The sequence below is a fragment of the Jaculus jaculus genome, chromosome 8 (genome assembly GCF_020740685.1).
Source record: "Jaculus jaculus isolate mJacJac1 chromosome 8, mJacJac1.mat.Y.cur, whole genome shotgun sequence".
NCBI classification, from domain to species: Eukaryota; Metazoa; Chordata; class Mammalia; order Rodentia; family Dipodidae; genus Jaculus; species Jaculus jaculus.
In genome coordinates, this window is record NC_059109.1 from 29,669,332 (window position 1) to 29,683,263 (window position 13,932).

The window sequence follows — 13,932 nt, forward strand, 5'->3', positions numbered from 1 at the left end:
ACATGGGTCCTGGGGAATCGAACCAGGATCCTTAGACTTCACAGGCAAACACCTTAACTGCTAAGCCATTTCCTCAGCCCTGGTTTAGATGTTATATATGATCATAACATACCAAAGTTTTCATTAGTACCAACCAGAGTAAGTAGAAAAAAATTATCTAAAGAAAATCAGATGAGATTGGGTATGGCTGTAGACAATCTAAGGAAACTCTCTCTCTTTTTTGTGGTAGGGTCTCACTTTAGCTCAGGCTGACCTGGAATCCACTTGTAGTCTCAGGGTGACCTCAAACTCATGGTGATCCTCCTGCCTCTGCCTCCCCAGTGCTGGAATTAAAGGCATGCGCCACAATGCTAGGGGGTATCTTTCTTGATTCAAGTCCAAATTGTGTAACACATTATAAACTAGACTTTCCTTCCCTCCTCTCCTTCCCTCCCTCTTCCTCCTTCCCTTCCTTCCTTTTTCCTCTTTTCTTCCCTCCCTCAAAGCTTATTTATTTTTTTTTATTATAAAAAATTTATATTTATTATACAGGATGACAGACAGCAACTTTTTTTTTTTTTTGTTAACTCCGGTGCTTTGAGGTTTTCTGGAATAACACACATTTGGTAGCATATTTACCAGCTGTGTTGGTAATAACTGTCTTGGGATATGCGGCATAAGACTGAAAGCAGATCAGAACAGTGCAGGGGGAAGCCCACTACCAAAGAGCAGCCTCCAAGAACTTGGGAACTTCCATGGCAGAGTAGAGGGTTTGGAGTCACTACAGGGCTTGGTTATCTGAAGCCACTCATTCAGATACTGGACAAGACCTACTGGATCTGGAATATTGACCCCTTCTGAAGCGAATTTCAGCAGGACTGCCATCTGGATTCCTTTTGAACAGCTTTCATCATACAGTGTTTTTGTGATACCACCTCCAGGAATACGGATACAAAGTTCAGAATCTTTCATTTCAGGAATACAGGGACTTTTTTCCATTTCTTGCCAGTTAAGGTTCTTCATTTTGCTTTGAACACTCTTCTGCGTGGAAGGTGTAAGTAGGTACCGGAAAGGAGCACTTCAGTATTTGTGCTGAGTTCTGCTGAATTCTCTTCTGCAGTTGCATAGGGATTATTTCCAACCATTGGCACAAGGCAGTCAGTATAGAAATAACCAATCTTAATATTCAGTGTAGAAATGATTAGATCCATTGCAAACTGGCCAACATTTCCAACGGATACAGCTGGCATGAGGAGGGTAAAGCCCGTCAGGTCGGGGCCGAGTCGGTGCAGGGGATGAACATGGTCGCGGAGGGGCGGGAGGAACGGCGCGGCACGGGCCCGAAAAGCAGCGGGACGGGGCTCAAAGCTTATTTTTAACTTTTTTGAGGTAGGGTCTTGCTTTAGCCAGGCCAACCTGGAATTCACCATGTAGTCTCAGGGTGGCTATGATCCTCCTACCTCTGTCTCCCTAGTGCTGGGATTAAAGGTGTGCACCACCACACCAGGGTTTTTATTATTTTTTAAAAATATTTTATTATTTATTTATTTGAAAGAGAGAGAGGGTGTGAGAATGGGCATGCCAGGGCCTCTAGCAGCTGTAAACAAACTCCAGGTGCATGTGCCACCTTTTGCATCCGGCTTTAAGTGGGTCCTGGGAATCAAACCTGGGTCTATTGGCTTTGCAGGCAAGTGCCTTATCTGCTAAGCCATCTCTCCTGCCCTTGTTATTAATTTTAATTTTAGGGAGTGAATCTAGTGCTTCACACATTCTCTACCACTGAGCTAGATCCGCAGCCACTTTTTCACGTGTTTGAGATAAGTCTTCACTAAGGGGTTTGAACTAACTTTGTAGCTCAGGCAGATCTTGAATTTACAGTCCTCCTGCCTCTTCTCAAGCAGCCAGACCCACCTATTTTTGTTATTCTTTTCCTCAACTTCCCTGTTGTCAGGTTTCTTTGTTCTTGAGTGTCTTTCACATACCTTTCCAGCACTGAGGAAGCAAATGTGATGTAACACGCGAGCGTAAATGCTAGCTGGGTGTGGTGACTCACACCTGGAATCCCAGCAAGAAGAAGGCTGCCATAGGAGGAGTGTCATGAGTTCCAGGTCAGCCTGGGCTACATTGTGAGTTCCAGGTCAGTCAGGGCTAGAGTGAGACCCTGCCCATTAAAAAAAAATATATAAAGGTTTTGGGCTGGAGAGATGGCTTAGCAGTTAAGGCACTTGCATGCAAAGCCTAAGAACCAGAGAATGATGCCCAGTATCTATGTTAAGCCAGATGGCACAAAGTGGCACATGCATCTGGAGTTCATTTGTAGGGGCTGGAGGCCCTGGGATACCCATTCTCTCCCTCTTTCTCAGCACAATGCTCTGTTCATAATAGATATTAATGATTAGTTTCTTTCTTTTTTATTTATTAATTTGCAAGGATAGAGAGAGAGGTAAAGAGAGAGAGGAGTGGGGGGGGGCGGAGAATGGGTACACCAGGTCCTCTAGCTACTGCAAAAAAACTCCAAATGCATGTGCCAACTTGTGCATCTGGCTTCACGTGGGTACCAGGGAACTGAACCCTGGGTTATTAGGCCCTGTAGGCAAATGCCTGAACCACTGATCCATTTCCCCAGCCCTAATGATTAGTTTCTAAAATTCTCATAGAGTATCTTTGAGAATTTTAAATCATTATCTGGGTTTTTTTTTTTTTGCTAGTTTTCACCTTACTACTTAGATGTCAGATTATAAACCTTTAATATAGTATTTCAGAACTTGTCTGAAACAGTTATCCCATGGTTTTGATTTTATCCTTGAGAAACAAAATTGAAAATATTTTAAAATGTATTTTTATTTTTTTTTGCAAGCAGAGCGATGCAGACAGTGAGAGATATACAGTATAGGCATGCCAGAGCCTCTACCCAGTGCAAACAAACTTAAGATGCATGTGCCACTTTTGTATCTGGCTTATGTGGTGTTGCAGTCAGCTTCACGTTGCTGGCCGAAAACACCTGACCTAGAGCAGCTTGTGGGATGAAAAGGTTGATTTGGCTTCCAGGCTTCAGGGGAAGCTCCGTGATAGCAGGGGAAAATGATGGCATGAGAAGAGTGAACATCACCTACTGGCCAACATCAGGTGAACAACAGCAGGAGAGTGTGCCAACCACTGGCAAGGGGAAGCTGGATATAACACCCATAAGCCTGCCCCAACAATACATCACCTCCAGGAGGCTCCAATTTCCATATTGCCACCAGCTGGGGACCTAGCATTCAGAACACATAAATTTATGGGGGACACTTGAATCACATTTTTAAAAAAAGGACATGGGTGTTGGGTGACTCAAACCCAGGTCATTAGGTTTTGCATGCAAGTGCCTTAACCACTGAGTCATCTCTCCAGCTCTCTACATTTTTTAAAAAAAATTTATTTGCAAGCCAAGAAAGAGAGAGAAAGAGAGAAAAGAGACACAGAGAGAATGGACATGCCAGGGCTTCTAGCTACTGTAAACAAATCCCACATGCACAGCCACTTTGTGCACCTGCATTAGGTGGGTACTGGGGAATCAAACCCAGGTTCTTAGGCTTTGCAGGCAAGCACCGTAACTGCTGAGCCATCTCTCAAGCCCCAGGAAATATTTTGATTTTAATATATCATTTTTTCTATTGTGCAGGTGGGCCTTGAATTTAGGATCCTCCTGCCACCTGATTAGACAGGATTACAGGCTTTCCCACCAGGCCTCGTTATGATTTTTCTTATGCTTTTTAACAGATATTATTTTCTGTGCTTACAGATGGAAGAATAAGCACATCAGGACCTTTTTTTTCCATTTGGTTTTTCAAGGTTAGGCCTCACTCCTGCCCAGGTTGACCTGGAATTCACCAGTTAATCTCAGGGTGGCTTCCAACTCATGGCAATCCTATCTTTGCCTCCTGAGTGCTGGGATTAAAAGTGTGTGCACAATGCTACATTGGGATTTTTTTACTTTTTGTGTGTACACATTTAAAAAGAGCTTAAGCCCACCTATGACTTAGGATATTCTTGGCTGCATAATTTTTAAAAAAGCGCCATTAAATATGGTAAACCAGCCTGGCTTGCTGGTGCATGCCTATAATCCCAGCATTCAGGAGCCAGATGTAGGAAGATTGCTGAGAGTTCAAAGTGAGTTCCAGGTCAGCCTGACCTAGAGTGAGATCCTACATAAAAAAAAAATAATAAAATAAAATAAAATAAAAAAGTAACTCAGTACATAGACCTATTTTGTCATGTGGGCAGAAGGATGTAGGTGGCTCTGTTCTGAGATTGGCTCATTCATAATGGAAGGTTTTCACGTCCCAGGCTTAATGCAGTGGCTCCATGCACAGGCCTCATCTTTCACCTGCATCAGCTGCTATGTATCCCAATATCACATGAAAGAACTGGAGAGAAGACTGTGCTTTTCTCTGCACCACTTCCTTGATCACACCTGTACCAAGGTCCCCATCAGATTCATTCCACTGGCCACAGTTGCTTCTCTTGCCTTGACACAAATCATTTTGCAAAGGAATTTGTATGACAATTATTGGCTTATATCAATTCAGACTGAACATTTTGGGGACTGGGGAGTTTCTATTTTCCCTTAAATAATAACTCTAAATTTTTTTTTAATCAAGGAAAAAACAGTTTAAGGTACATGCTTTTTGGTTTTTCAAGGTAGGGTCTCACTGTAGCTTGGGCTGACCTGGAATTCACTATGCAGTTTTAGGGTGGCCTTGAACTCATGGCAATCCTCCTACTTCTGCCTCCTGCGTGCTGGGATTAAAGGTGTGTGCCACTACGCCAAGCCCTATTTTGTTTTTATAAAGCTTTAATTTTATAATTTTACCCCAGAGAAATTATATTCTGAACAAACATTAAATACAAAACAATGTTTATTACCTACAAATCCAGGTATGATATTTAGTATTTGCCTTAAAAACCACTCACTGTTTTCTTTCAGTAAATATACTTTGACTGCTTATTACAGGTTAGGACATTATTTTTAGAACTAAGGTGACATTGCTGAGCAGTAGGGTTGTAATCTATCTGTATCAGGAGTGTTTTTCAGCAAGGAGTACCAGGACACAGTGTCTTAAACAATAGGGGCATTAATATTATCACATAGATACTTAGAGATGTAATCCAGCCCCTGTAGTGTTACCTGGAATTGCTCCTCTTTCTTTTCATTGTCAGCATGCTGGCTATTTTGTTTGTTTGTTTTTGAGGTAGGCTCTACTGAAGCCCAGACTAATCTGGAACTCACAGTTATCCTCTTAGCTTTGCTTCCAGAGTGAGTGCTGGGACTAAAGGAAGCTCTGCTCTGCTCTGCTCTGCTCTCTCTTCTCTCTGTCTCCTTCTCCTCCTCCTCCTTTGTTGTTGTTGTTTTTTGAGGTAGGGTCTTGCTCTAGCCCAGGCTAACCTGGAGTTCAGGGTGGCCTTAAACACCCGGCAATCCTACAACCTCTGCCTCCCAAGTGCTGGGATTAAAGGCATGTACCACCATGCCTGGCTAAGGAAGCTCTTTTTTTAAAAATATTTTATTTATTTATTTGAGAGCAACAGAGACAGAGAGAAAGACAGATAGAGGGAGAGAGAAAGAATGGGCACGCCAGGGCTTCCAGCCTCTGCAAATGAACTCCAGACGCATGCGCCCCCTTGTGCATCTGGCTAACGTGGGACCTGGGGAACCGAGCCTCGAACCGGGGTCCTTAGGCTTCACAGGCAAGCGCTTAACCGCTAAGCCATCTCTCCAGCCCAGGAAGCTCTTTTTTTATTCTTGTCTGTTTTAAAAAGATTAAGAAACGCCCAGAAATTTCCTAGCTGATTTTTCATAAAAATTTGTTAGCAATACTGTGCCACACTGATACCTCCAACAATAAAAGAGTTTCAGGGAAGTAATTATCTTACCAAGGGTAGGTCCTCAACTAAAGCATGTTCTATAATCTTTTTGGAGTTAATTTAATTGTCTTGACTACATGATGGAAAGGTGACAATAATAAATTAGGAATATTTTTTTTCATATCTAATTTTTGAAATTATCTTTGAGTAAGTTGTGTAGTGTCTACTCTGCACATCCAAACAGAGAAGCTGTTTGCTATGGTTGTGTGTGTGTTGCACATGCGCTGCATTTAGGACCTGTAGACTTGTAGATTTGTAGGGCTCGGGCTCATCTTGTGGGTGAAAGCTGTGGCGGAGAGGGACGAGATAGCAGGGACACCTGGGCTGCATGTGGGGGAACCGTGGCTCCGGGGTAAAGGTGCCTTGATCACAGAACTCAATGGTTTCCTTATGGAGCCAAGCACATTTTATTGCCACCATTAGCTTGTTTGATTAGCTAATCCTCTAAATAATTAACTTCTTGAGAGGAGAATGTATTTTATTTACTCCTGACTAATGCTGGTTCATAGTAGGCACAGTGAAACTGGAGGCTGGAAATTATCCTTTAGAGAAAAAAAATGTGGGGGAAAAGGTCAAAAATATATAGCTTGCTTGCTTGCTTGCTTCCTTTCTTCCTTCCTTCCTTCCTTCCTTCCTCCCTCCCTCCCTCCCTCCCTCCCTCTCTCTCTCTCTCTCTTTCTTTCTTTCTTTTTTTCTTTCTCTTTCTCTCTCTCTTTTTGCTGAGGCAGGGTCTCATTCTAGCCTAGGCTGACCTAGAACACTCTTTATCCTGAGGCTAGCCTGGAACTCATGGTGATCCTCCTAACTTCAGCTAGGACCAAAGGTACCACCATCCCTGGATGAGCTGTCTTTTTATTTATTTATTAATTTTTTTAGTTTCATTTATTTATGAGAGAGAAAGAGAATGGGTGCGCCAGGGCCTCTAGCCCTGCAAATGAACTCCAGACACATGTGCTATCATGTACATCTGGTTTATGTGGGTTCTGGGGAATTGAACTTGGGTCCATAAGCTTCTCAGGCAAGTGCCTTTAACCACTAAGCCATCTCTTCAGCCCCAAGTTGTCTTTTTAAAAATATTTTATTTTTATTTATTTATTAGAGAGAGAGAGAAGAGGCAGGTAGACAGAAAGAGAGAAAATGGGCATGCCAGAGCATCCAGCCACTGCAGATGAACTCCAGACGCATTTACCACCTTGTGCATCTGGTTTGTGTGGGTCCTGGGGAATCAAACCTGGGTCCTTTGGCTTTTCAGGCAAGTGCCTTAATTGCCAAGCCATCTCTCTAGCCCCCCAAGTTGTCTTTTTAAAAATTTTTTTATTTTTAATTATTTATTTGAAAGCGATGGACACAGAAAGAGAGAGAGAGGCAGATAGAGGGACAGAGAGAATGTATGTGCCAGGGCCTCCAGCCACTGCAAACGAACTCCAGATGCATGTACCACCTTGTGCATCTGGCTAACATGGGTCCTGGGGAATTGAGCCTTGAACCGGGGTCCTTAGGCTTCACAGGCAAGCGCTTAACCGCTAAGCCATCTCTCCAGCCCTCAAGTTGTCTTTTTAAAATTGATTTATTTCTTTTTCTTTTTTCCTTTTCTTTCTTTCTTTTTCTTTTCTTTCCTTTTAAAAATTTTTTTTTGGTTTTTCGAGGTAGGGTTTCACTCTAGTCCAAGCTGACCTGGAATTTACTAGTCGCCGGGTGGCCTTGATCTCATGGTGGTCCTCCTACCTCTGCCTCCTGATTAAAGGCGTGCACCACCGTGCCCGGCCTGCCTGCCTGCCTGCCTTCCTTTCTTTTCTTTTTTTTTCTTCCTTTTATTTTTTTTTGAGGTAGGGACTTTTTTTTTTTTTTAATTTTTTTTTAAATTTATTTATTTGAGAGCGACAGACACAGAGAGAAAGACAGATAGAGGGAGAGAGAGAATGGGCGCGCCAGGGCTTCCAGCCTCTGCAAACGAACTCCAGACGCGTGCGCCCCCTTGTGCATCTGGCTAACGTGGGACCTGGGGAACCGAGCCTCGAACCGGAGTCCTTAGGCTTCACAGGCAAGCGCTTAACCGCTAAGCCATCTCTCCAGCCCGGGACTTATTTTTTGAGGTAGGCAAGGCTGATTTGGCATTCATTTGTAGTCCCAGGCTGGCCTCCAACTCACAGTGATCTTCCTACCATGGCTTCTGGAGTACTGGGATTAAAAACAAGCACCAGCACACCTGGCAAAATTTAATTTTTGGCAATTTTATATATTTGGTCTTTTGAGATAGGGTCTCACTCTAGCTCAGGCTGACCTGGAATTCACTATATAGTCTCAGGGTGGCTTGAACTCATGGTGATCCTCCTACCTCTGCTTTTGGAGTGCTGGGATTAAAGGTGTGCATACCACGCCCAGCTAAGACCATCCATCTTTGTTTTGATTTTTCAAGCTAGGGTCTCACTCTAGTCCAAGCTGACCTGGAATTCACTATGGAGTCTCAGGGTGGCCTTGAACTCACAGTGATCCTCCTACCTTTCCTGAGTGCTGGGATTAAAGGCGTGCGCCATCAGGCCCGGCTTCCATCCATCTTAATATCAAGAAAAATAGTTTACCCTACATTCTCCTCATGTCACATCCTATTTACCTGTTATTATTATTAATTACTATTGTTATTTATTAAGTAGAAACTTAGTATGGACACATCATATGTTGGTATCATCATTTCCCTCCTCCTTTCCCCCACTCCCCTGAGGGCTCTCCTCAGTGGGGTTGCTGGTATTCATCTTTGAGATGTATGTGCGTTATGAATTGTGAGAGCAGCAGTCTGTCATTGTGGGGAGGGCTATGTGTCTGTCTCTGGATCTTACTTCCCACCCTGTGGCTTTTACTTTCTTTTTTGTTTGTTTGTTTTTGAGATAGGGTCTCACTCTGGTCTAGGCTGAACTGGAATTAACTATGTAGTCTCAGGGTGGCCTTGAACTCATGGCAATCCTCCTACCTCTGCTTCCTGTGTTCTGGGATTAAAGGTGTGCGCCACCACACCCGGTTTCATTCTTTTCTTTTTCTTTTTTTTTTTGTTAATTAACTAGTTCATTTGAGAGATCAAAAGAGAAAGACGGAGAGAGAGATCAAGAGAGAAGGAGGAAGAGAATGGGCACGCCAGGGTCTCTAGCCACTGCAAATGAACTCCAGACGCATGCACCACCTTGTGTATCTGGCTTATGTGAGTCTTGGGGAATTGAACCAAGGTCCTTTGGCTTTGCAGGCAAGTGCCTTAACCGCTAAGCCATCTCTCCAGCCCTTTACATTCTTTCTGGCCCCTCTTCTGTAAATTTCTCTGAGCTTTGGTGGGTGTAGTTTAACTGCTTTAGTTTTGAGTTCTCAGCTGCTTCGGGATTTCTGCTTTGTTGAGTTTTGAGTATCACCAGTGTCTGTCTGCATCACCCAGGTCCAGGCTACAGTTTGCTATGGAAGCAGCAATCTTGATCATACCCCAGTTCCTCTGTGGTTTCACTTGGGCCCTTACTTCTGTGTGAGGGGTGGTTCATCTGTCAGGGAGTCAGCTATCTATTGTCTTGTTGGTAGATTATGGTTGTCCTTGGTTCTTGCTATTTTCTGAGAAAAAACACATACACACACACACACACATACACACACACACCAAAAAACAGATTCTCCAAGGGGGAGTAAGATCAGCATAGATTAAAGGGGTTAAGCATTGTTAATTTAGAGAGGTTTTTTTTTTTTTTTTTTCAAGGTAGGGTCTCACTTTAGCCCCAGCTGACTTGGAATTCACTATGGAGTCTCAGGGTGGCCTTGAACTCATAGTGATCCTCCTACCTCTGCCTCCCAAGTGCTGGGATTAAAGGCGTGTGCCACCACGCCCGGCTTAATTTAGAGAGATTTTGATGGGTGTAGCCTCACTTTTGAACAAAGGCTAGTGGGAGCTTCTCATTGGCGTCCATTATCTTTGTCTTCATAGGGTTCTGACTTGGTTCCTAGTTCCAGTTATGGTTTCCTTTCCACTGAGTGGATCTCATAGGCAATCAAAGAGCCCTTGATTGCCCACCTAGGCTGCGTGTCACTATTGCAACAGGTGTTTACATATTGTCAGGTTGGTTGTTTTCATATAGCAGTGTCCCCTGCTTGCTTACAACATTGTTGGCCATTTTCCTCCAGCAGCACATGTCACTATATGAGCAGACCATCTGGCAACTGGCTTCCTTTCAGATTCAACTGGATCTCTCAATGTTCTGCATTGGCAGCGTGCAATGTCTTCAGCAGAAGGGACCCTATTGATGTCTGTCTGTGTGCATGTGTCCCACAGAGTTTAATTAGGGTTGCTTGCATGAGCATGAGTGAGAGGTTTATTTAGGCATGTGCAAATTATCAATGGCTACAGCATTGAGGAAAATCTTTCCCTGTCCCCTAGCAACCACTCACTGCTAATAAATAACTCCACCCTAAGACTCTCCACCATCTATGATAGAATGTGATCATTAGCTACCAGTAGCTCTACCATGGGTCTCTCTTCCATCCATGATGGAATGTTCACTGGGCCAGCCTTGTGCAGGTAACCGCAGCTGCTGTGAGTTCATGGGCACAGTGGCCATGTCATGTCCAGAAGACAGCATTCCACAGCATGCCTCCCCTTCCTCTAGCTCTTTTGTACTTCTGGCCCCTCTTCTGCAATGTTCCCCAAGTCTTTTAAGGGAGACAATAGACACTGTTTCAGAGGATCATCTGGGCCTGGATTCTTTGTCAAATCTCACCTACCACAAACAGTCTTGTAGTTACCATCTTTCTCATGAGAAAGACTTGTCAACCACTCCAGAAATACCCTTTTGATGGTACCATCTTCCTCCTGCTGAAACTGCTTGCCTTCATGGCTTTAATCATTTTCTTGTTTTTCTTCATATTCTTGCCATCTGATGTGCATCTCCAAACACTATCATTTAGGGTTACCAGAAATGTATTCTTAATTTTTTTAAGAACTTCTTTTGTTTTATTTATATATTTGAGAAAGAGACAGAATCAGACAGGCAGGCAGGCAGACAGGCAGACAGACACATACAACACACACGCGCACACACACACACACACACACACACACACACACACACACACACAGAGGGGCGGGGGAGAGCACACCAGTGCCTCTAGCTACTGCAAATGAACTCCAGATGCATGTGCCACTTGTGCATCTGGCTTACATGGGTCCTGGGGAACCAAACCTGGTACTTAGGTTTCATAGGCAAGCACCTTAACTTCTAAGACATCTCTCTAGCCCTCTCCTCCCCCACCTTTTTTGACTTTTCTAAGTAGGGTCTCACTCTAGCTCAGACTGACTTGGAACTTACTCTGTAGTTCCAGGCTGGCCTCGAATTCACAGTGATCCTCCTACCTCTGCCTCCTGAGTGCTAGAATTAAAGGTGTATGTCATCACACCTAGAACTTTTTTTTTTTTTCCCTTAAAACATTTTTGACAATCATTTATTCACATATTATTTTATATTCATTACATCTTATATCAATTACATACATTAAAAATTAATTAACAGATGGGCATATTGGCACATGCCTTTAATTCCAGCATTCAAGAGGCAGAGGTAGAACAGATCACTGTGAGTTAGGGACCAGCCTGAGACTACATAGTGAATCCCAGGTCAGGCTGAATTGAACAAAAACATGAGGCTAGAGGAGAAACTTTGCATTCAAACATCCAAATTTTTTCCCTTGCCCACATAAACCCATGATCATTTTATGATTACATATGTATTCAGTCTGATGTAAAAATCTCCATAGTCTTTAGCAAATATAATGCAGCTCAAAAATTCAACATCTGAACTGAGACACCAGAATGCCTATTAATTTTGAGCCTTGTTAACTCAAGTACAGTTACATATTTCTGAAACATAATAACACAGAGCAAACATTTCCACTGCAAAAAGCTGTAGCAAGGAAAAACTGAAATAATATAATTGGGGGAACACACAGGACAAATTTCAAACCTTGAAGCTTTACCTTGCGAAGCTGAGCAAAAAAAACATCACCTGATGACCAATTTAATCCCTCCAGCCCTGAATGCTAGCTTTATGGGGAAATCAAACTATCCCAGCATGGGCAGGATTCCTTGGTAGAAATTCCCAGAAAATCCAAGCACTTTCACTGAAATAGCTTGCATCTTCAGAGCTCCATATTCAGCATCTTAGGGTTTCCACTCAAAAACTTCAAGACTTCCCTTAATTGCAAAGTGGCAATGTTAAACCTTTGTGTACTTCCTGACCCATTTTTGCTGTCTTTGTTCTATTTCCAAAAGCAACAAAGTGAGTGACCAAAGCAAAACAGTAATACCTTTTAGTATTGTTATTATTGACCTCTCTTTTAAGACTGACCAGAACTACTCATACTGTTCTAATACATATCAGGATTCCCATCTCAAAGATGGAAATATCTTAAAGAGTTGTAGTTTGCAGCAAATTATGCTTCTATGTTTTGCAATTCAAAACTTCTCAAATTTCCTCTTCTGGACAAAAAAAGATGATTACTTTTAAATTCAACACTCTTCGAGTTGTCAGGAACTGGAATCCTCTGAACTGAGCCTTCTATTCCACTCCATGGTGCAAATCCATGCTCCAACTTTAATATCAAATCTGGTTTGGTCACACAGATGCAGGAGTTTAATTCACCCAAGGACATCAGGCTGGTGTAGTTCTCCAGCATCACATCTCTGTAGAGGTTTTGCTGAACAGCATCCAGGTGCTGCCACTCTTGCCAGGTGAAGTCCACAGCGACGTCTTCAAATGACACCAACTCCTGCCGCGGAGCGCTCTCGCCGGCGCACAGGCCCGCCATGGCCGCGGCGCCGGGCAGCCCCCGGGGGAGCTCCGCCGCCTCCCCGCGCCGCTCACGCTCCCTCGCGCCGCCCACGCCCTTTTTTTTTTTTTTTTTTTGGAGGTAGGGTCTTGCTTTAGCTCCAGGCTGATCTGGAATTCACTATGTAGTCTCAGGCTGAACTTGAACTCACAGTGATTCTACCTCAGCCTCCTGAGTACTGGGATTAAAGACATGTGCCAGAATGTGTTTTTTTAAAATATATTTTTATGTTTATTGATTTATTTGAGCGCGACAGACAGAGAGAGAAAGTGGGAGAGAGAGAGAGGGAGAGAGAGGGAGGGAGGGAGGGAGGGAGGGAGGGAGGGAGAGGGAGAGGGAGAGGGAGAGGGAGAGAATGGGTGTGCCAAGGCCTCTAGCCACCTCAAATGAACTCCAGATGTGTGCGCCCCCTTGTGTATCTGGCTAAAGTGGGACCTGGGGAACTGAGCTTTGAACCAGGGTCCTTAGGCTTCACAGGCAAGCGCTTAACCACTAAGCCATCTCTCCAGTCCCAGAATATGTTCTTAATGGCTTTGCAGGCAGTCATCTTTGGGCACTGAGTCATCACCCCAGCACTACATCTCTAACTTTGAACAGAGCTGGCTGTAGATGGATATGGAACTCAGACTAGGATCCAGTGCAGTGTAAACAGCGCTGTGGTCTTTTACTACAGAGCAGAGAGATCTGAGTTACTTTGTCTCTTGGGTCCAATGGGAAACTCAACCACTGTCTTATGTTTTATTCCCACAGATGAATAAATAATGCCCTAGCACATCGAGCATCTGTGAAGCAAGAGTGCACAGCTGGGTCTGAGGGCACAGAGAAACCACTTACCTCCCAAACTACCTGAGCAGTGCACCATTTGCATAAATCATTTGGTTGTAGGAACCATAAGGAGCTTTAAAATTTTTTTTTGTTTATTATTTATTTATTTATTTGAGAGCAACAGATAGAGAGAGAGAGAGAGAAAGAGGGAGAGAGGGAGAGGGAATGGGCCTGCCAGGGCCTCCAGCCACTGCAAACGAACTCCAGATGCCTGCGCCCCCTTGTGCATCTGGCTAACGTGGGTCCTGGGGAATTGAGCCTGGAACCGGGGTTATTAGGCTTCACAGAGAAGACATCTCTCCAGCGCGTATTTTGTTTTGTTTTGTTTAAAAAGGAAATTTGTTGGAAGAATTCAGGTACTATTGGTCAGAAAAACTGGAA

The 13,932-nt window shown here is 43.6% G+C and overlaps 1 pseudogene; it reads right to left on the reverse strand.

Annotated features, from left to right (window-relative positions):
* Positions 1-562: 562 nt before the first annotated feature.
* On the reverse strand, positions 563-1,282 carry LOC123462972 (annotated as a pseudogene).
* Positions 1,283-13,932: the final 12,650 nt, after the last annotated feature.